General features: G+C 42.4%; 1 long non-coding RNA gene across 1 annotated transcript; it reads left to right on the top strand.

Moving 5' to 3' along the window:
• The first annotated feature begins 9,398 nt into the window (after positions 1 to 9,398).
• On the top strand, positions 9,399 to 19,446 carry LOC306929373. The gene is made up of 2 exons (XR_013790775.1): positions 9,399 to 9,609; positions 18,323 to 19,446. It is a non-coding gene; the product is annotated as an uncharacterized lncRNA (long non-coding RNA).
• Positions 19,447 to 21,123: the final 1,677 nt, after the last annotated feature.

Below are 21,123 nucleotides of genomic sequence, written 5' to 3' on the forward strand. Positions count from 1 at the left end.
CTTTACTGACATTATCAACTAGTCAGTGTCCTATGACTGAAGCAGGTAATGGCTATGGCCAGGCCACTAACTTCTCCCAATGAGAGTGGTACGGTACTGATACCTTGCATGGTTGCTTCTGTTTCTATGTGTGAATGGGTGAATGTAATGCACATTGTACAGCACACTGGATAAAGTCACTAATGCAGGGCATTTACCCAACACCACCCAGGGTTGAAATTTCTCAATGGAAATGTTTGGAGAAGACCAACTCAAACCATTGCAGATGCACTCGTTATACTGTGTTAGCATTACCATGCATATGGATTGGTTTAAAATAACATTTTATTCATTCAAAAAAGTCCCAGATTTTAGCTTTTAAAAATGTTTTAAGGGGCTAAAGTTCAATACAATTAAGGGTGACTCCTTCAGTCAAGCACAAGATGGTGCTGTATCTTTGGAGACCGCAAGCAATGCAAGAATCAGCTAAGGCGCCAGGGGGCACAAGAGGAAGAAATAAGCAATTATTTTCAAAGGTTTTACATTTCGAAAATGAGGCACTCAACTTTAAGTATTGTTTTGAAAGCTGAAAAGTCATAGTCATGGTCATTGTGAAATGAAAAGGACAGTCATTACAGTAGACTGATCATAGAAGTGGATCTGTGTCTGTTCTCAGGTCTCGGAACAAAAGGAGGGTTCATAAAGGAAATCACACACAGCTGAGATGGTAGGAAGCAGGAACAGTCATTTTGCTTTGTAGGTTTATGCAATAAGACCAGAGCTCTTTGTCTCTCCCTGTGCATCGGTGTCCTGCGCCTCACAACGTCCAGCCTGTTGACAAGGGGAGTCTGGACTAATGGCTTTGCTGGCATTTCTGCAGCAAACGCTTGACAGCAACATGGCAGTTGGCAGGCAGCCTAAGGAGGGCCAATGACCTCAGGGGAGTCGAGGAGAGGCCATCAAAATCTTAAAGGGACAGCAACTGCAGTCCATATCTGGCCACATCACTGCTTTTCTAACCCTATTTCACGTTGAAACCCGTGTGTTGTTAGAGGACGACGGTAAACACTGCTTACCGCCATGAGAGGCAGCGAACGGCAGCCTCAGGGAGGCCATAAAACCAGTTCCGTACTACATCAACAACTGTAACAACAAACCTGGATGAAATGAAAACACATTCATCAAAGTTACGGCAAAAACTGAACCATTGAAAACAGTTGTCCAAATATGAAGTCATGTACATACAAGGTAGGGTGTTCCAAGTGGCGGAGACACGAGTCTGATGGTGAAGGGAAAGGTGGTGATATTTTAGTTCATCTATCATGTGTTTAGTGCTGAAACAGCAGGTTGGTGAGGACATGAACCCAACGTGGCACTGTAAAGCCTGGTGAATCATCAACACAGAGGGCCAGTATCTCAGGAAGGGCAAACAATGAAGACCTACACAGGAAAATCTGTTGAATGAATCCTTTTCCCAAGGGGGGGATCATACAAGAGACATGGTACAGTTTGTGTGTGTGTGTGTGTGTGTGTGTGTGTGTGTGTGTGTGTGTGTGTGTGTGTGTGTGTGTGTGTGTGTGTGTGTGTGTGCGTGTGCGCGGGTGTGTGTGTGCGTGCGTGCGTGCCTGCGGGTGGGGGTGTGTGTGTGTGTGTGTGTGTGGGGGGGGGGGGGGGGTGTGTCTGTAATACAAGGTTAAATGTATAGTTTTGGGAACTTCAAATATTCATTTGTGTATAATCAAATGCTTGCTCAAACTCACTGTCACAGGAGCTGCAGTGTCGAATTTCTATCACTCTCAGCCAAAGTTATCTCTTGATTTGCACACATGTGCTCTCCATCGGGCCATATGTCATCAGGGTTGTCTGCTTTTGCGAGGAGAAACGACACACATGTTGAAATGGAACAAAAGTTCCCCAAGCAGGCCCAATGAATACTGTGTCAAATCTAATAAGGGGCAAATTGAGAACATACCTCCCTCTCTCTCTCTCTCTCTCTCTCCCCCCCCCCCCCCCCCCCCCCCCCCCTCACAAGACTCTCTGGTGTCTCCGCCTGCTTAATGAAATCTTCTCAACTAGAAAAAAAGGCAGATCATATTAAGACTGAACAATCCACAATACATATTATGCCTTAGAGAGATCTTATTGTCCCATGATAGTAGTGGAGCAGATAAGTGTAAAGATCGTTCAAATGGTGATACAAGCATGACATTTGGTACATATACTCTTCAAATCCCACTCTTTTCAAAAATACCGCTGGCCACGCAAAATTCCAAGATGGCGGCCCAAAAATCCAAGATGTCCGTCCAGAAATGGAGTTTTTCCTTTATAACTTGAAATGCATTGATTTTAATCCCCATAAATGTATTGAAGGCGAATATAAAGTTGGGCATTGCGGATATTTTGGTGCCAAGTACATGTCTGTATCTATTACGGTTCTTGAGATACAGCATACAGGTACTTTTACAGACTCAGGAGAGCTAGAAATTTGTAACATTGATTGTTGTTGTGTGAAATGAAGTGAATATGGTAATACAAATGTTATTTTCATAACCCCATATTTTCAGTAAGGTTATAACATAACATTCTAAATGCAAGATGGCATCCAAAATGGCTGCCATTAACTTGAAGTAATCATATTTTAGCAACTATGACACATTACTTTTTGGCGTGCACCTGTTTTTCGTCTATGAATCGAATTATAGGTACTTTTACAGAATTGGGAGAGCAAAAATATGAGTTTGAGACCCACACAAGTGTAGTGCACCTGCCACGACAGCCAGCTTTACTGCCACATTTGGTGAGCTGTTCGCAAGATTTGGCTATTGGAGAGTTGGCTGTCCAGAAGACCTGCCATTCCTCACCAACCTTCCGCCATCCCCCGTCTGCAGGGTCCTCTGCTTCTGGCTGACACTGGGTTGCCTGGGCCCACACACAACCAGCCTGGTAGGCAGCATGCCTGGTGTGTTGGAGCATAGCTGCTCTGGTTGGTGGGATTGACTCATAAGGCCTCTGCTTTCTGGTGAACATCATCCACAGTAACAGCTGTGCTGGATCTGTCATACATTAGTATGACAAACTTCTCCAGAATCTCTAGGTCACTATACTCCACTGTGTGAGGGTAAATACCCAGTTTGGAGAATACAGGCCTCTGGACATATGTCCCATGTCTGCCAAGCAGTTTTCTTGCCTTTGTTACGGAAGGCTGACACGGTGACACATTCTGTAAACGCGTGAAAGAATAGCATGCCTTTGACCTTCTGCTGGCCAACATAGTGAAATGGGTCATGCACATTGATCAGGGTCTGACCTTGCCCAAATGCAACCCACATATTTTGTAGTCCAGCCTCTTGAAGAGCAGCAATGACACTCAGTGCTAAGACAAGAACATCTGTCATTTGCCTTGATTATGATGGATTGGCTACCATGTTCTGCAGCATGTTTGGCTGTCAGCTTCCTCGTGAGAGCATTTATCCAGTCCATCAAGACTAGTTTCATGAGTGCTGAGGACAGGTCCCTTTGTGACAATCATAATATTTGGAGCAAACGTTTGTGCAATCTTGTCGCCAAGAAAGTGGTACAACTCTGTCTTGTTGTCATTGTGCCTCGGGAAGTTATGCCAGTTAGATGGCATGGTGTTCTTATTTGTCACCTTGCGTCTTTCTCCCTGGCCACGTTTGGACCTGGTTTCAGCTTTAAGACTTGATGGGCTGTACACATCAAAGACCAGATACTTGCTGGTGTACATGTGTATCACTGGTAGGAAGTCGAGAGCTGCATAGTCCTCAAATGTCTTGGATCTTTTTGGTGGCAGGGCATGGACCAAAGTTGACCCATCTACAATGAGAATGTCTGCCTCAGGTTCTTTGTCAACTGGTGGGACATACGTCTCACGGATGAAAGACAAATTAATTGTAGGTCTGTGTCTGTGCTGTCTTTTTGACAAAGGCAACATTTAGACCAGTCAGTTTGTGCCATTTTGGGTTCAATCAAATAACACACATTCCTGTATGGGATACAACTAGGTTCAGTTATTGTTTAACCTACACCTAGCCCGATTATTCATCCAGTGCCATTTAAGTCCCGTGTGATCTGTACACCATCCGGGTAACTGAAGGCCCGTTACCCTTGGCTCTGCTCTCCCGCGGTGGCACACCCTGTCAATTCAGGTGGGCTATCTAACTATATCACTAACTAACAACTATGGTTTACTAGCTAATGGATATGGGGCTGCTTGGCAGACATGGGACATATGTCCAGAGGCCTCGCCTGTATTCTCCAAACTGAGTATTTACCCTCCCACAGTGGAGTATAGTGACCTAGAGATTCTGGAGAAGTTTGTCATACTATGTATGACAGATCCAGCACAGCTGTTACTGTGGATGAGGCCAGGCTTGACATGTTCACCAGAAAGCAGAGGCCTTATGAGTCAATCCCACCAACCAGAGCAGCTCTGCTCCAACACACCATGGGCGTGCTGCCAGAGTGCTGCCAGTGTCAGCCAGAAGCAGAGGACCCTGCAGACTGGGAATGGCAGAAGGTTGGTGAGGAATGGCAGGTCTTCTGGACAGCCAACTCTCCAATAGCCAAATCTTGCGAACAGCTCACCAAATGTGGCAGTAAATCTGGCTGTCGTGGCAGGTACAAGTGCTATAAACTGGGTCTCGTGTGTACAGCTCTGTGAGGTGTAACACTACACTTGTGTGGGTCTCAAACTCATATTTTTGCTCTCCCAATTCTGTAAAAGTACCTATAATTCGATTCATAGACCAAAAACAGGTGCACCCCAAAAAGTAATGTGTCATAGTTGCTAAAATATGATTACGTCAAGTTAATGGCAGCCATCTTAGACGCCATCTTGCATTTAGAATGTTATGTTATAACCTTACTGAAAATATGGGGTTATGAAAATAACATTTGTATTACCATATTCACTTCACTTCACACAACAACAATCAATGTTACAAATTTCGAGCTTTCCCGAGTCTGTAAAAGTACCTATATGCTGTATCTCAAGACCCGTAATAGATGCAGACATGTACTTGGCATCAAACTATCCGCAATGCCCAACTTTATATTCGCCTTCAATACATTTATGTGGCTTAAAATCAATGCATTTCAAGTTATAAAGGAAAAACCTAATTTCTGGACGGACATCTTGGATTTTTGGGGCCGCCATCTTGGAATTTTGCGTGGCCAGCGGTATTTTTGAAAAGAGTGGGATTTGAAGAGTATATGTACCAAATTTAATGCTTGTATCACCATTTGAACGATTCTTGCTATAACGTGCACTTATCTGCTCCACTATAGTGAAAAAAGGAGAGGAAAGAGAAGGCGGATTCCGCTAATATGTACAGCATTTGGGGCGATGCAATTGTTGTGATTGCTGTCATGCAAGCAGGACCTGGCAGTAAATCAAGCTAGGGTCCCAGTGGAGAGGGTGTCCTCTGAAACCGGCGCCACATAGACCATTAAGGCCAATTGATTCCCTGTCAATACACAAACATAGAAACAGATGCAGACTTGTGGACAGATGAGTATGTGAGTGGTTTTGATATGTGTGTGCAAATTCGCACACACATTCACACACACACACACACACACGCACACACACATGCACACGCACAGTCGCACGCAGTCGCACGCACGCGCGCACGCACACACACACACACACACACACACACACACACACACACACACACACACACACACACACACACACACACACACACACACACACACACACACACACACACACACACACACACACACACACACACACACAGTACGTAGTCATTAGGTGTCATTAGCGCTGACTACCATTTGGGTAGGGTTGAGAGAACTGTATGGTTTTGAAATTATCTAGCAATCTAGACCACTTTTCAGTTCTGACAACCAGACATTTATTTTGTGGTACTAGAGACACAACTTACAATAGAAGAGAAAGAGGGCATTACTGTGCATTTTCAATAAGATGCCTAACATACAGCACAGTAGCAGCCGTCAATTCACAATCTACTGATGATTATTTGAAGACGGCGTCGTTCAACCCTCCAAAATAGTCATTCTTCCAAATCTTGCCTGCATGGCAAGCTGTAAAACAGCAGCTGCTTTCGCTGTCATCTCTTCATCTCTCTGCAAACCTTGTCTGAGTCCCTCCTCATTCCACAGATACTGTACGTAGCTGCATGAATGGTCAAAGTGTTTCTGTAATCCACATAACTGCACACAGTTAACTGGACTATACCGATTGGGGTTCTGTGAGGGGAAGCGCAGAGGGAAAAAGCCTGGTCTGTCTCCCTGCCAGAACCTAGCGGATACTGAGGTTCTTAGCTGTGGTCTCAACCTGACAGTGGTGGGAAAAGTACTCAATTGTTTTACTTAAGTAAAAGTATCAATACTGCAATGTAGAAATACTCCGTTACAAGTAAAAGGCCGGAATTCAAAATGTACTGTAAGTACAATGCAGAATGTTCCATTTCAAGTTTTCAAATGTATACAAATAATTATTTTGAAAACTTTGCGCATTGTGAGCAAAGAATTTACTTAAGTACAGTACCTAAGTAAATGTACTTAGTTACTTTCCACCACTGCGATTGGGGTTCTGTGAGGGGAAGCGCAGAGGGAAGAAGCCTGTCTGTCTCCCTGCCAGAACCTAGCACAGATACACTAGCATGAGGTTCTGAGCCGTGGTCTGAACCTGATTTTAGTATCAGGTGTTCAGTATTACTGAACAAGGACAATTCGCTGGTGTCAAACACACTGTCGATCATAACACAGGCAGCCTACCAAGCACAACTGCTCAAATTCTTTCCTGTGATTGTTCAACCTTGTGTCACTCTCTGCATTGTTCCGTGTATGTGCCAAAAACCCTCCCATTTGGCACCTTACCCAGAGAAATAAACCGTAAGAGTAAACACAGTTTGATTCTGCCCCTGGTGTGATACAGTGGCGTGGCCATGGGGACAATGTCCTGACATGACACCTGTACAGACACACAGCTGAACAAAGACATCATACACAAAGCACAAGCAACACAAGGGAGCAACGATGAACACTGTGTACTTACAGTAGGTCACCATTTAATCATTCACGTTTTGATTTTATTTATTTTTAATCTTGGATTAATTTTAGTTTTATCAAATTCTGAAAACAAGCCTGTTTTACATTCCCCTCACCATAACAAAATGTACTGTGGCTATAAATATTTTGACACAAAACTATTGTGGCAAGTAGGAAGTCGCATGGCCATATAAGAGAATCCCTGCACCACCCAGAACAGAAATGAGGGCAAAGCTGTGAGAACCCTGTGTGAACTGTAACCCAAGCAGCATTCAAGTCTCATGAGAACTTGACATACATCTGAAATGGAGAATGAATCCAGGAAGCATACAAGTACAAACTACAGTGTGTGTGTGTGTGTGTGTGTGTGTGTGTGTGTGTGTGTGTGTGTGTGTGTGTGTGTGTGTGTGTGTGTGTGTGTGTGTGTGTGTGTGTGTGTGTGTGTGTGTGTGTGTGTGTGTGTGTGTGTGTGTGTGTGTGCGTGCGTGCGTGCGTGTGCGTGTGTGTGCGCGTGCGTGTGCGTGTGTGTGTGTATCTGAATGGTTTGCGAAGACCAACAGACAGCGCACTCCTTTGCGAGATGAACCATGGTACCTGTGGATCTGTAACAGAAAAACAGTTGCCTTACTGAACGGGCATCAAACATGGCATGGCCATGAGAGCAGAGAGTAAGCCCTGGGAGTGGATACTGCCCTGAGACCCCGGGAAAGGGTAATAGTGGAGAGAGAGAGAGAGTGTGTGTACTGTGTGTGTGTGTGTGTGTGTGTGTGTGTGTGTGTGTGTGTGTGTGTGTGTGTGTGTGTGTGTGTGTGTGTGTGTGTGTGTGTGAGAGAGAGAGAGAGAGAGCATAAAGAGCCAGCTCGCAGACTTGTCCCCAGTGTTTTTTGAAACAGGCAGCACTCTTTTTGAAATGGTGCCAATAGAGGCTGGCCCAAGCCGTTGCAGCTGAAACTTTTACAAGCTCAGTGCTCGCAGAGCAGGAAGAGAGAGACACAGAGAAAGATTTGTAAAAGAGTGTAGCTTCTCTCCCTTTCAGTTTTTCAACCTGCCAGAGAGATCAGCGTTTCTTTGTTCATTTAGAACTGCAAAATCTACGAGCAAACACTCTTCTGGAGAGAGGATCTGCATGAGAGGAGATGGCATTTATATGTGAGGAATATGATTTGTAAGAACAAATATCTAAAGAGACAATGACGTCACAGAGGAGGCTGCCCTGGATAATGCCTGAGGAGATACTGTACATGAGTGAACGAGGGTCTGACTGTGGTACTTGTGGTTGACACTTGAAATGAGAGCAATGTGCGCGCTTTGGCTCGGTCGGACGTGGGATTATTTTGGTGTCTCACTGTCCTTGGTGAGGGTCCACATGGAAGTCAATATTTTAAATATTAGTACTGCTGTTTTCTCCTAGAGGTTGACCCCTTTCCTTATTACATGTTCTCTTTACATCTTTCATGCCACTTCTTATTTGCCTGAGGATGGTTACTACAAACTGAGGTGAAAGTCTGCCTTCACCCCTACCTTTTTCCATGAATGTTGACTGTAAACACCAGGTTTTCACACGCTGCCATGGCTGAACTTGATCAAACGGCTTAAAGCTGTATCGTTTTTTTTTTAAAGTTCCATGCGACAAATCAAAACAAAAACATAGGCAGGTGCAGAACAGCTAAAGACGTCTGGACATGACTACCGAAAATGGGAACCGAGAGGCATGTTCTACCTGGGACAGATGCCAACTTCTGACAAAAGGCTTTACTGCGTGGCTCAGGAGGAAGCCTTCAGCTTCTCTTTACACTAAAATGCATCAGGAATATCTGGCATAAAATTGTTTGGCCTACATAAATCTGTCAAAGCTTTTGGCATCATATCCAGACATGTAAGTACCCATTCTGGTACATTAATCCTATAGCTTGCTTCTCAGTTCTCACCCACCGACCCCAATACCCCCCCCTATCTTACTAACCCTCTTTCACGCTTGCTCTTTTGCTCTTTCGTCCGCAACCCACAATCATCAAGTGAGATATCTATTTAATGAAACATAGCCTACAGGATATGTAACTTGAAACGTTTCCCTCGCGAGGTGGTTTACTCAGCTAAGTCGTTGACATTCGCATCAAAGCAAAGCTCAGTTTAAACAAAGCTGCTGTACTCTACTGCATGCATGCTCTGCTGACTGCATCTCAAATCTTTGGTACTGTAAGGTCTGTTTCAGAAGGCTTTTATGACCTCATGCGTTATTTCTCTCTCTGCCCCCCCCCCCCCCCCCCCCCCCCACCGCTCATTCTCTCTCTCTCCCTGTCTTTTTCCTCTTGGCAGCAGGGCAAAAGTGGGCAGGGAGAGAGAGGAGGGCATGGCCCAGAAAGAGCTCTCAAGCCCCAGCCCATGTTCGAGTGGGGTTGCTTGCTAGTACACTACGCAGTCTTTCCCTCATCTTGCAGGCGAAAGAGAGGGATGTGGAAATGCATTCTTGTCTCCTCTTCACGCCCGCCTTTTCCCCCCTTCCTTTCCACCACCATGGCCTATTCTCTACGGGTCAACACTACCATGTCCCATACAAAAACTCAGCTCCAGGTATTTCAATTTTTTGATACTGCTTCTTGTTTGGGGCCGTGTGATTCCTGTTTCTGGTACAGCTCTCCTTTTTAACTCTTTCCTTTGCACTTTTACATTATACTCTATTGTCACCTTCCTGCTGTACACGTGTCTGCTTCGCTTTCACCAAACGCATTACTGAAATCTCTGCATTTCTGTGTGATTGAGGCACACAAGTTTTGAGATAAATTTTAACAGCTTGAGTTTTCACGTGTTGAAGCGTTTTAGAGAGCCATCCAGAACGTCCTTCGACGTTGAATGTAATGAACAGCGAGTTTATGTGCAACTATTCGACAGAACACATGAAATGTTAATGGTAGTGCAATTATTAGGGCTAAAGTGTATATTTAAATATAGGCTGGAGAGCCTAAACATTCTACAGCTCCAATTATTGCAGTACAGTGAATTAATTTTGGCCCAATTGGATGAAGCAATTACCGCCAGGAAATACTTTTGAGATAAAAGAGGTTAATCTGCATTTAAACTAAACATTTCTATTATTACTGTAGGTGAAATGTGCTGCCAGCTGTACAGAATATGTCAGTTACAGTTACAGAGCCATGGTAACATCATCACTACAATATGTCCCATGTATTTTGTCACAAAATAAAAGCATCATACCCTGGAACAATAACTATCCCCATGTATCATGCAGGTACACCATATGTTTCTTGACCTGCTCTTGATTGTGCTGTTGCTGTTCCACAGACCTGTTCAGAAACCAGTATGAACCAGATCCCTCTGATGCAAGCATTGTTCTATGCATGAAGGGGCTTGTATTGTATCATTGCTAGGGTCTCCATTTCAGATCAAACCATTTTCGGTTTTGTTTAGGCTTTCCCCGACAGCAGAAGAAACAACACGACAAATTTGATTCGCTCTTTTTTGAAAATCGCTTTGTTCGTTTTATGAGCGCCATATTTCTTCTTATTTTTTCCTTTCAAACAATGAGTCTGTTTTATGTGTTCTTTGCCTGAACATTTTGACACACATAATTGCCCGTGAGAATTTGTGTGAAGTTTTCTTTGCTTATATACAAGTCTGCACTGTGTGTGCGTGCCTGCATGTGTGTGTGTGTGCGTGCGTGTGTGTGTTCTTCTGTTTGTTTGTGAGAGAACAACATAGCATGACAAACTGTAATGTGAAAGGGCAAGTTGGAAAAAGGGGGAAGGTGCAAGGAGGATGGGCAGAGAGACAGAAAATTAACTTATTTCCTCCTCCCTCCATTCTCCTCAGATGAACTCGCTCTACTGCTTGATGACATGTTTTTTGGAAAGCCATTCACATCCTCAGCTATTTGCCTGACTCTCCTCCCCCTGGTTACTGTGACACTGTGGTTTCTAGGATCAAAGTCAGTTTCTTCGGCCTCGCTCTCTCTCTCTCCACAGTATATCCGTATATGATCCTGTTTTCTTTTTTAATAGCAAACCAGATTCCAACTCAAGTTTGTTCGACTCTGCATTTTTTATAGCTGTGATCGACCCTTTTCCTAAAAATGCGTCAGAGGCCTCCTATATCCATATATATTTTTGAGGGGAGCTAGCCCCTCCTATATACAGGTTTAATGCTTGTCTTTAGTTCAATGTTTGTTTTGTAAACGCCATTGACAATGAAGGTCATAATGTGCCTCATTATGTCATATTGTCTCTTTATTGTTAATGGCGTTTAATGTTTGTGTTGGCACCGTTTGTTTTACATCACCATTACATCAGTTAGACTTTAATATATTAGCGCCTCACTTCACACAGGTGTGATTTTTTGTGTATGTTCACAAACTTCCCATTGACAATGAATGGAGAATGTTACGTCATAGTGTCTGAGCATAGTGTTTTTGTCCTACACAAACATTAAATTCCCATTGACAATGAATGGAGAATTTTACAAACAACCACATATGACAGGGTAAAGGTCTATTTGTAATGCCGCGGTGGTAAGGGACTCACCGCTCACCCAAACACATCTCTCTGTTTGTAGTAACCACCGTTTCGTTGGTCACCTTATCAGCTAAAACTGGAGTATGAATAGGCCTTTAAAACAAATTACAAAGTATTCGCAAACACTTTTTCACCCAGGGCAGTTGAGACTGATAGTGCATGAAGTGTTTCTCTATATTGAGTGGTGAGTACAGTGAAGGCTCAGTGAGGGGAAAGATTTTTCCACGGTCTGAAGTAGGATATATACAGTACGAGTACATGACAAAGAATGACCACCCTGCCCAATCACTCTCATAAAACATCATGTGATAAACAAATCCACAATAGAGCACTTGAAAACATTTCAGAACTACTTCTTCACATGCAGACATTACAAATATCTTGTGCACAAGACGTCAGCAATGGATATTATGCTAGGGACGGTAGATTATCTCATCTAAGCACCCTTCCAAAATTGCCCATAAATGATCAGTCAGACATGGTTACAGAGAAAGTCCTCTCGCATGTAGTGCAGCATGTAACATGATCATGAGCAATGCTTTTCAAACAACGGAATATTAGGAAATAATAATAATAGGAAATATATAATAGGAAATAATATGAAGAATATGAATAATGAAAAAATAATATTCTTTGTGTATATTATCATAATAGAAACGTTTATGAACTTTTATATTGAGAATTTTGGAAAGTTTGGAGATTTTTTTAGGTGTATTCTGTATACTGTGTTAACACACACACACACACACACACACACACACACACACACACACACACACACACACACACACACACACACACACACACACACACACACACACACACACACACACACACACAATTTTAATATCTCTGCTGTCGGGCAGAAACCAGCTAACTCCAAAATGTTATAAAAAAAAATTTTTCAGGAGATGAACAAAACCTAATATTTTTAAAACAAAGCAATACTTCCTCATCAAAGTTTGTATTGTGACTTTATACAGTTATATTGTCATATATATTGCATGAGTGGGGGCGAGGTGGTGGAGTTAGCTGCTTTAGCAACCAGTTTGAGGGTCCAATGAGTTAGCTGGTTTTGTCAGAAGCACTTTATTTTATAGTTTTCATTGGTTCAAATCGTTTTTTAACCAACACACAGATGTAAAGGGTGTTCAATAGCACTGATTTATGGAGAAGAAGACAAATCTAAATCCCATACATATACATAGCCTACATATTGTATGGTTTGAAAATGTTTTCCTACATGCCCGGGATGCCAGGGTGAAGGTGGTGGCTAAACCATGGCAGAAAGGACATTTTCAGTACCATTTACTTTGTGTTAGCGTGCTGTTGATTATGTCAACACGCTGGCCATGTTAAGTGCAGGAGACAGACAGCACAGTAGTATCTGTGCTATCTCATGTAGGGCCACGGTCACGGTGACACCTCCTGAGATTACAGCATGAAGTCAAATGAGGTCAGGCAGACAGACACACTTCCTGTTTGAGGGCCGCTATTTTTGAATACAGGGCGTTCTCATCTGCTGGAATCCTTTGACATCATGAATGGTCTTAAGATGTGATGATAGTAAGTAATTATTTGTTTATTAAGCAAGTGGATCTCTGCTTATTTTAACTCTTGTTCCTTAATATTTTGAATATGTTTTGTGTCTCCATATGATATAATGTTGTTTGATGATACGATACCTCTTGATAGTATCTTAAGCATTCCGAACAGGTCAGCCAATCAAGGAGATTAAATAAGATAAAAAAATCCTCCTCTATGTTCTTCTGGCATGCTTTATGTGGAACAGAGACAGCCCACATCAACAACGCTGGAAATGAAGATTATGACTGCACTGCCTTTGGCCAGGCAGATCAATATGAACAGCGTTACGGCTGTCTGATGCAAGTTAAGTAAACAGGATGTAGTGCATCACAGATGAGGAGAGGTTCTCTACTGCAGGGGTTCTCAACCCGTGGGTCGCGACCCCTCGGGGGGTCGCCAAATTATTTTAGGGGGTCCCCAAATTATTTTCAAAAAAAAAAAAAAAAAAGATTTCTTTTAAATCTATTTTCACGATTTTTCAAAAATAGCAGACCTACAAGCTCGTAGCGCGCCACTCGGTGGCGCGCTATGAGCTTGTAGATCTGCTATTTTTGTAGTGAAGATTATAACAATGCTTAAAACACCAAAAGGGGTTCCCGCCCAAAATGGTTTAAGGTTATTGTAGCAGTCAATTTATATTGGGGGTCGGGAGGGGGCGGGGCGGGGGTCCCGAGACATTGCCAAAGCATTTCCGGGGGTCCCCGGCCAAAAACGTTGCGAACCCCTGCTCTACTGTAGAGAGCAACTACAGTAGAACCGCAGACACAAACAAGACACACACTTGTCCAGCATAATATGGACAAAGTCAGTTATGAACACTGACTGGATCTTTCTCAGGATCAGATAGCTGGAGCACCCGACTCAGCGCTATAGAGCAGTGGTTCCTAAACGGTGTGCAGAGGACGGCACACTGATATGTGAAGTCCTGATGTGACACATTATTATGGCAATAGGCCTAGGTATGAATTATCTTTTAATTTCCTTTAGCCTATCAGTACTTTGTGCGGCGTAATTTCCCAATAGGCTATAGAGGCAAATTCCATACCCTAAATAAATATTTTAACTACTCAACCTGTCCCTATTTTGGGTATTTCATTTTAAGGACTACTTCACCACTTTTCAACATATCTTCATATAATAGGTCCTCACTAATAATCATGATAAAATGGCACAAATCTTTTTTACTCGGTCTGTGTCTCATAGGAGGGCTGTGGGCAGTTCAGAAACCCGTCCACCAGTGACATCATCGATGGGGAATCCAAGCTAATAGAAACTGCAGACTTTCTAGTACTGAAAAGTTGCAATACGATAATGGAAGCCATCGTTTTTGAGTGGTGCAACCACTCCAAGGAACAGCTTTGTCCCTATGTCCCAACCTATGTCCTAACCTATGTGACTATGTCCCTATGTCTCGATGTTTAGAGTACCAATAGGGGGTGCTGTTGCACCACTCGCTTCAGACTGGTCTGATTTTTCTAAAGAAATGGTGGCATTTTAGCATGATTATTAGTGAGAACCAGTTATATGAAGATAAGTTGAAAAGTGGTGAAGTGGTCCTTTAAGTGAACATTTTTAATTTAATTTATTTATGAATTTGATTTTTTCACTAATCGTCAAAGATGTGGAAGCACCTAGCGATGCTGTTGAGCTGTGCGCCTTGACATTTTTGACTTGTGGTGTGCACAACTAGTTTGAAAACCACTGGTATCTAAGTGTGTTGTCCATTTGGTAGCAAGCTTTGCCACCATACATTATTGTGTTGTCACATACACCCATTTTGACATGGCTTCCGCTCATTGCTTGGCTGCCAATACTCTCCTCCCCCCGCAGCATTGGGCATTACCATGCTGCATCCACCACATCACCCCCTTTTTGACTCATTGAAATTCAGTTTGGCACACAAACAATGCCCAGTTCTTGGCACCTAATATTGAAGAGAGGCACATAAGCTCTTCAACCTCAGCCTTTTCCCTCACGGTCCCCCCCCCCCTCGTGTTCTGCCAATCCACGTGGACCGATGCCAATTTGCGATTTTCGTGCCTTCGTCTAGACAAACCCAATTGTTCGACACCTGGGCGACAGAATGGATGTATTCAATAAGTAAAATGTTTTACCCATGTAGGGTGAGGAGAGGACTGCTGCTCTGGGCTTCACTATCTGAGGGTCACTAGGGTGACTGACCATTTCATCCATATATCAATTGATATGTTCCGATCAAGGGTAAGGGATCCGATTCCTGACTGTCTTCCTCTGTAACTTTCTGCAACGGATCGGATCGGCCATTTTATTTTCTGCAATGTTGTTAGGCAGTATGGCAACTGTGAAAGTCAAAACGTCACATCCGGGGGTGGGATGAAAAAAAGCATGGTTGTGCAATGTGCAATGTGCATGCTAAACAGCATAGGGCATACAACATTATTACAGTGGAATGTGTACTTTCCAATAGAACTGTAAATTAGAAGATATCATGTTGACAAAAACACGCCTATGATGTATTTGGGGGAAGAAAATCAAGGATATGATTATAATATTCCCTAATACAGTTTATAATGTGAAAAGTTAAGAAACTGCACATATAAATGTGCGAATGCCCAACTGCCTTTTGATAGAACTGATAATAAATAAATCATAAAAATCATAAATCACAGTTCACTGTTTTGTGAAAGGATGGGTTGAGGGTTTAGCTGTCTTTGAATAAGAGAATAGTTATGCAACCGTTACATATTAAACTGTAACACAGGTTTTGTGCATGTCTTTCGGATAATGCCTGTAACTTTTTTTCGGGGAGTTGAAATATAAACAAGCTTGTTTGAGTCATGTTGGCTTCCCTACAATGCACTAATCACAACTACCATACCTGAGCCTGCACATTCAGGTGTAGGCCTATAGGGTCATTCTCTGTGACACATATTCACTTGAAAAATTACGATTATAATTTTTGTATGACTGGTTTTGTTGAGCCATGTATTTTCTTCATTTAGTATTCTGAAAACTCACTATAGCCTACAGTACATGAGGAACTGGCTAACAGAACTGCATGTTGTGTCTTACGTTACAAATATTTGCTCTGTCCTGACGGAAGAATTAACGTGTATGGTTTAAAAATGAAGTAGTATTCTTATCAATGAATTAAAACAAACTTCACGTAATTTCTAGAGGAGATGCAGGTACAGTAATGGCAACATCAGTAAATATTGTTTCTAATCCACACAACAATTCTGGTATAAAACTTGAATGGGTTCTGACCCCCAGTGTGTCCCCTCTTGCATTCGCCAGCCAGTCAGAAGAGTTTGATACCATTTGCCGTCTAATTAATTCAACATCTCAATTAAGGCCTCCCACTCTCTGCTGCCCCTGTGCCTTTTCATTCTGCCCCAGTGAGCTTGCACTGGCACTCCCATGCAGCCAGAGTCTGCCAAAACATTTCAATCACTGTCTGCCTTAATTAGGCCAAAGAGGAATTCAGAATGTTAATGAACTGCCCAGCCGCTTTTCAACCACCATGGTTCACATGCTAATTTATGCAAAGCGTCAGGGCCTTTGCATGGTTTGACCATCGTCTACCATAACAGTGTCTGGGCTCAGTCAGCCCCAGCCAAAGTATGGTCCTGTGGGGCCCAGACGGCTCTACTCGGCTTGTATCCCAGACTTTAGTTGGCACAGTAAACAGGGTACTTTTTCAAAAGACTTGAAGTGGCTTTCAACACCTCTGACGTCGTAGAAGTGGTCGATATTTCCTGCAGCGTTGTCTTTCTCTGGGCATAGCCTATGATTATGAATGATTTAATAATCAACATTTATCTATGGTGATTAATTCGATCATTACGTCAATATCTAGGTTTTCCCCGTTGAATCTGTGAAAGCAGAAGGGAGCAGTTAACAGGTCGCGCCACAGCTTGTCACCTCAAGCAACTTCCTAAAATGGCCGATGTACAGCCATTTTGTTTTGATCCATTTTCATTGCATTGCCTGCTGGCTGTACATGCTGAAGGGAGGCCAATGGGGAAAGTCATGTTCAAATTGAGCTATTTACTTCTGCCCGTTAAACAGCAAGCTTCCGTAGGGTAGTGAAGATAGAATTAAATAGAGTGAAATAGGCACTAATTATTGGCACAGCTTTCCTATATTGCACGCCAACCTCTCTGGATGCCAATGAGTTATGTTCTACACTTGTGTAAATTAGCACACTTTCCACATAAACAACAGTATATTTTGTCTTCAATTCACATGTCAAACTACTGTGCCATTGTTTTCCCATGCATACCCTCATCCTTTATTTAGATGACAGTTTTGATGACAGTCATTCCCATAATTCTATACACCTTTTAAGTTTGCAGTGACAGTGTGCCTAATCTTGGGAGGAAATTAGTCCTTGATAAAAGTATTACCAGACTACAGTACCTCCACCAATAGCAAGTGGTCATTAGAATAATTTAGTGGGATTTGTGACTGTGTGTGTGTGTGTGTGTGTGTGTGTGTGTGTGTGTGTGTGTGTGTGTGTGTGTGACTGTGTGTGTGTGTGTGTGTGTGTGTGTGTGTGTGTGTGTGTGTGTGTGTGTGTGTGTGTGTGTGTTTGTGTGCGTGTGTGTGTGTGTGTGTGTGTGTGTGTGTGTGTGTGTGTGTGTGCGTGCGTGTGTGTGTGTGTGTGTGTGTGTGTGTGTGTGTGCACGTGCGCCCACTGTTTTATGTGTGAGGAGCTATATTTTTATTGTATGAAAGTAACCATGTGTGTGTTTAGTGCTGCAGTTGCATGTGTGCATGCATTCGTGTGTATTTGTATGTGATATCTGTTTGTGCATGTGTGCATGTTATGTGATGTGTGAATATGGCTTTTCACCATGCGGTTTCAGGACTCTGAAAGTGATCTCTTTATGGTTAACATAGTTGGAAACCAGAGGAGCCGAGGTCATTTGGCGATCTGTGAGCTTGCCGCATTGTTGTAGATTGGCTATTTTCATTGTGCAACAAAGTATAAATTAACCGAAACCATAGGCTACTTAGCTGACCGGATTCCCCCAGGGCTCTGCACTTTGTATGCTCCTTATTCCCACTCTACAGACAAATCTCTTCAGCTCACGAACATGTCGCAATGCAACATCTAACGATATGTCTAGCTTTCTAGCCTCCCAACAATCTAACAATCTTTTTTTCTTCTTTTTTTCCTCTTCCAGTTGGACTGAAGCACGTTGCAACCCCTCCACCGATCCTTCCGACACAAATGCTCTGTCCTTGAGGCTGAGGTAGTAGATTGAATAGTTGTGGGGTTTGTGCTCTCCCTCTGAGATAACTATACAATCTACTGTCTTTCCTAAGGAGACAGGCTGATCAGCTGTTACACTCACACCCTACTCTGAAGGGCAAGGTGGTCCACGAGTCATGTCCTGGAACGTGTGGATGTTATTTTGATCTAATTTAGAGTGAACCCAATAGGCTACGAAAAGGAAGAAAACATACACCAGCATCAACAGACACACTAGGGTGGATTGAGTTAGCCTAAATTAATAACAAATGCTCTCTGGTACAGTAGATGGATGTAACATTATATTACATTACCTTTAACCACTTAAACCCTATAGAAGTTTACCACGGCCCCCCCTACTTGGTCCCCTCCTTTTTCCCCCCATCTACACCAAATATCTCTGCCAAAAGTAGCCAATCTACAAGCTCACGACGCATCAAAACACAGCACTGTGAGCTTCCTCTGCTATTGTCACAGAATGTTCACCTATTATGCCCAGAAGAGGGATGCTAGGGTTCATGTGGTTAAAAGTAAAGGATGATGTTGCTATTTTGCCATGTTTTGCCAATGGTTTGCATGGGTACATTGAATAAGGTAGCCTACAGTGATGACTGGGACCTGGCAAGGTGAGGTAGTAGGTTGTATAGTTTGTGGGAGGGATCGAATCCTATTCAGGTGATAACTATACAGTCTATTGCCTTCCTTGAGAGGTGCAATGAACATTTGGAACATGGAACTCTCAATAATGAAGCACTGAGACTCTCTGATCAGGCTCGCTGGCTTGAGGCACTTTTGTGCCATCTGGTGGGCAGGAAAAACAAGTTTTCTCCACAACTTCCCGCACAGAATCCGAGCTTTTCTGAAGTTAAGGACCAATATCTGGGCAAGCTCATCAAAGTATAGCTACTTCTTTTTTTCCTTCTTTTTTTGTATTTTTATTGAGGCTCTGAAATTTCACAGCTGTTCGATCGCAATTCAATGCATATTTTAATTTTATTTTTTTACACAACATAGAAAAACTAAAGTATAGTTGATTAATAAAATAGCCTAACAACACTGGATGCTTTATTGAAATATAGTTACTAATTTAGTTCAACCTTTATGTTATGTTTGATACAAAGGCACAGAAAACTTTGGATAATATTCTAAATATAGATGTATTTTGTTTGTTTTTGAGTGGTGTAAACCACTCCTACAACTGGCTTTGTTAGTTTACGTGTCTGTCTGTTTGTCTGTCTGTCTGTCCGTACCAAAAAATGAGCATGGTTGCTATGGTCACCCAGTTCACACGTGTGTGATTTCATTACGTCAGACATTACGTCAGACCACAGCTGATCAGTCTATATAAGACCTTACACCACTCAGTTCACACGGTGTGATTTTTCACATTTTAAAGGCAATACAAATAAAAAAATAATAATGTTTTTTGTTATGCTAATCAATTTGTTATGCCAATCAATGGGATGTCTCTTATATTAAAACTATAGTAGATACATAAAATGTATCCATAGTCCATAAGATGACATGAGTTTTCCCTAACCAAAATAATGTAACATACTGTCTGTACCCATATCCTATATTAAAATGAGCTAATGGGAGGACAACGTCATCACGCTCATGTCACTACGACTCGGCCATACCAAGACGTTCCCAATGCAGCTAGTGACCAAATATGGAATGTGTTGTCTAACCTCAATGTGTCGTCAATCTAGTCAATTAGTCAGCTCCAAAACCAATCACACTCATGTGAAGTGAGGGGCATGCCCACTATATTTATATCGGCCACATGACACCTCACGTCGTCAATGTTTGTTTAACAGTTTTGTTTAACAAACATTAAAAGTCCATAGACTTCGCTGCCATTCAATTTACGTCATATGTGTAAGTGCTCTAAACAAACATGAAAAAGCCCATAGACTTAGCTACCATATGATATAATTTTCAAAAGCCATGCATCAAAAAATAATAAAAATAATAAAAAAAACATTTGACAAGGAATTAGAGATACAGAGATATATGGGCATATCAGTCGGATTGGCGGTTATGAAGATATCCGCATTAACTTATAATCAGTCAGATCACTTAAACCTATAGCAATTTTTCAAACTCGATAATATAAGAACATACTGACCGATTGTCTGCATAGAGCGCCGAAGTCCTGACGTCACTCACTCATCCCCTGGTTTCCCCTGGTTCACGGAAGTAATTTCTCTATGGAGAATAACATGGGATCATCTTAAAATCGTTTCATATAAGCATTGTGGTCCAAAAATAAACAAGCTGTCTCTGCCTTATTGTCAGGGAGGTGTCTCTGTATCGTTTGCGACAGTCAGTCACTCATATATTTTCTAGCGAAAATGTAACTAATTTAGTAGCAGTAACAATAGCGTTTTCAGTTGATTCTTCATATCCATATGAGTGTGTACGGCCTGGATGACATGTTTATTTGTCAAACACAGTTTTTATATGAGGCAATCTAAAATCCCCCTATGGGGATTACAATGCAAATAAAAAGTACATGAAACTGTGGATTTGCGCCCTCTACCGATATTGACGTCAGACTTCGGTGCTCTATTGTGACACAGACACACATGTTCAGAGGCTTAAAGCTGCACCATATAACTTTCCTATTCTACCCTAGATCAAAAGGGCTAACATATTAACCACAGAGATAATAGAGCCTGCCTGCCTGCTCTGGGGAGAAATTATATGGGAGGGCTTTTAATTTGATGT

Source organism: Electrona antarctica (assembly GCF_951216825.1).
Source record: "Electrona antarctica genome assembly, chromosome: 9".
NCBI lineage: Eukaryota > Metazoa > Chordata > Actinopteri > Myctophiformes > Myctophidae > Electrona > Electrona antarctica.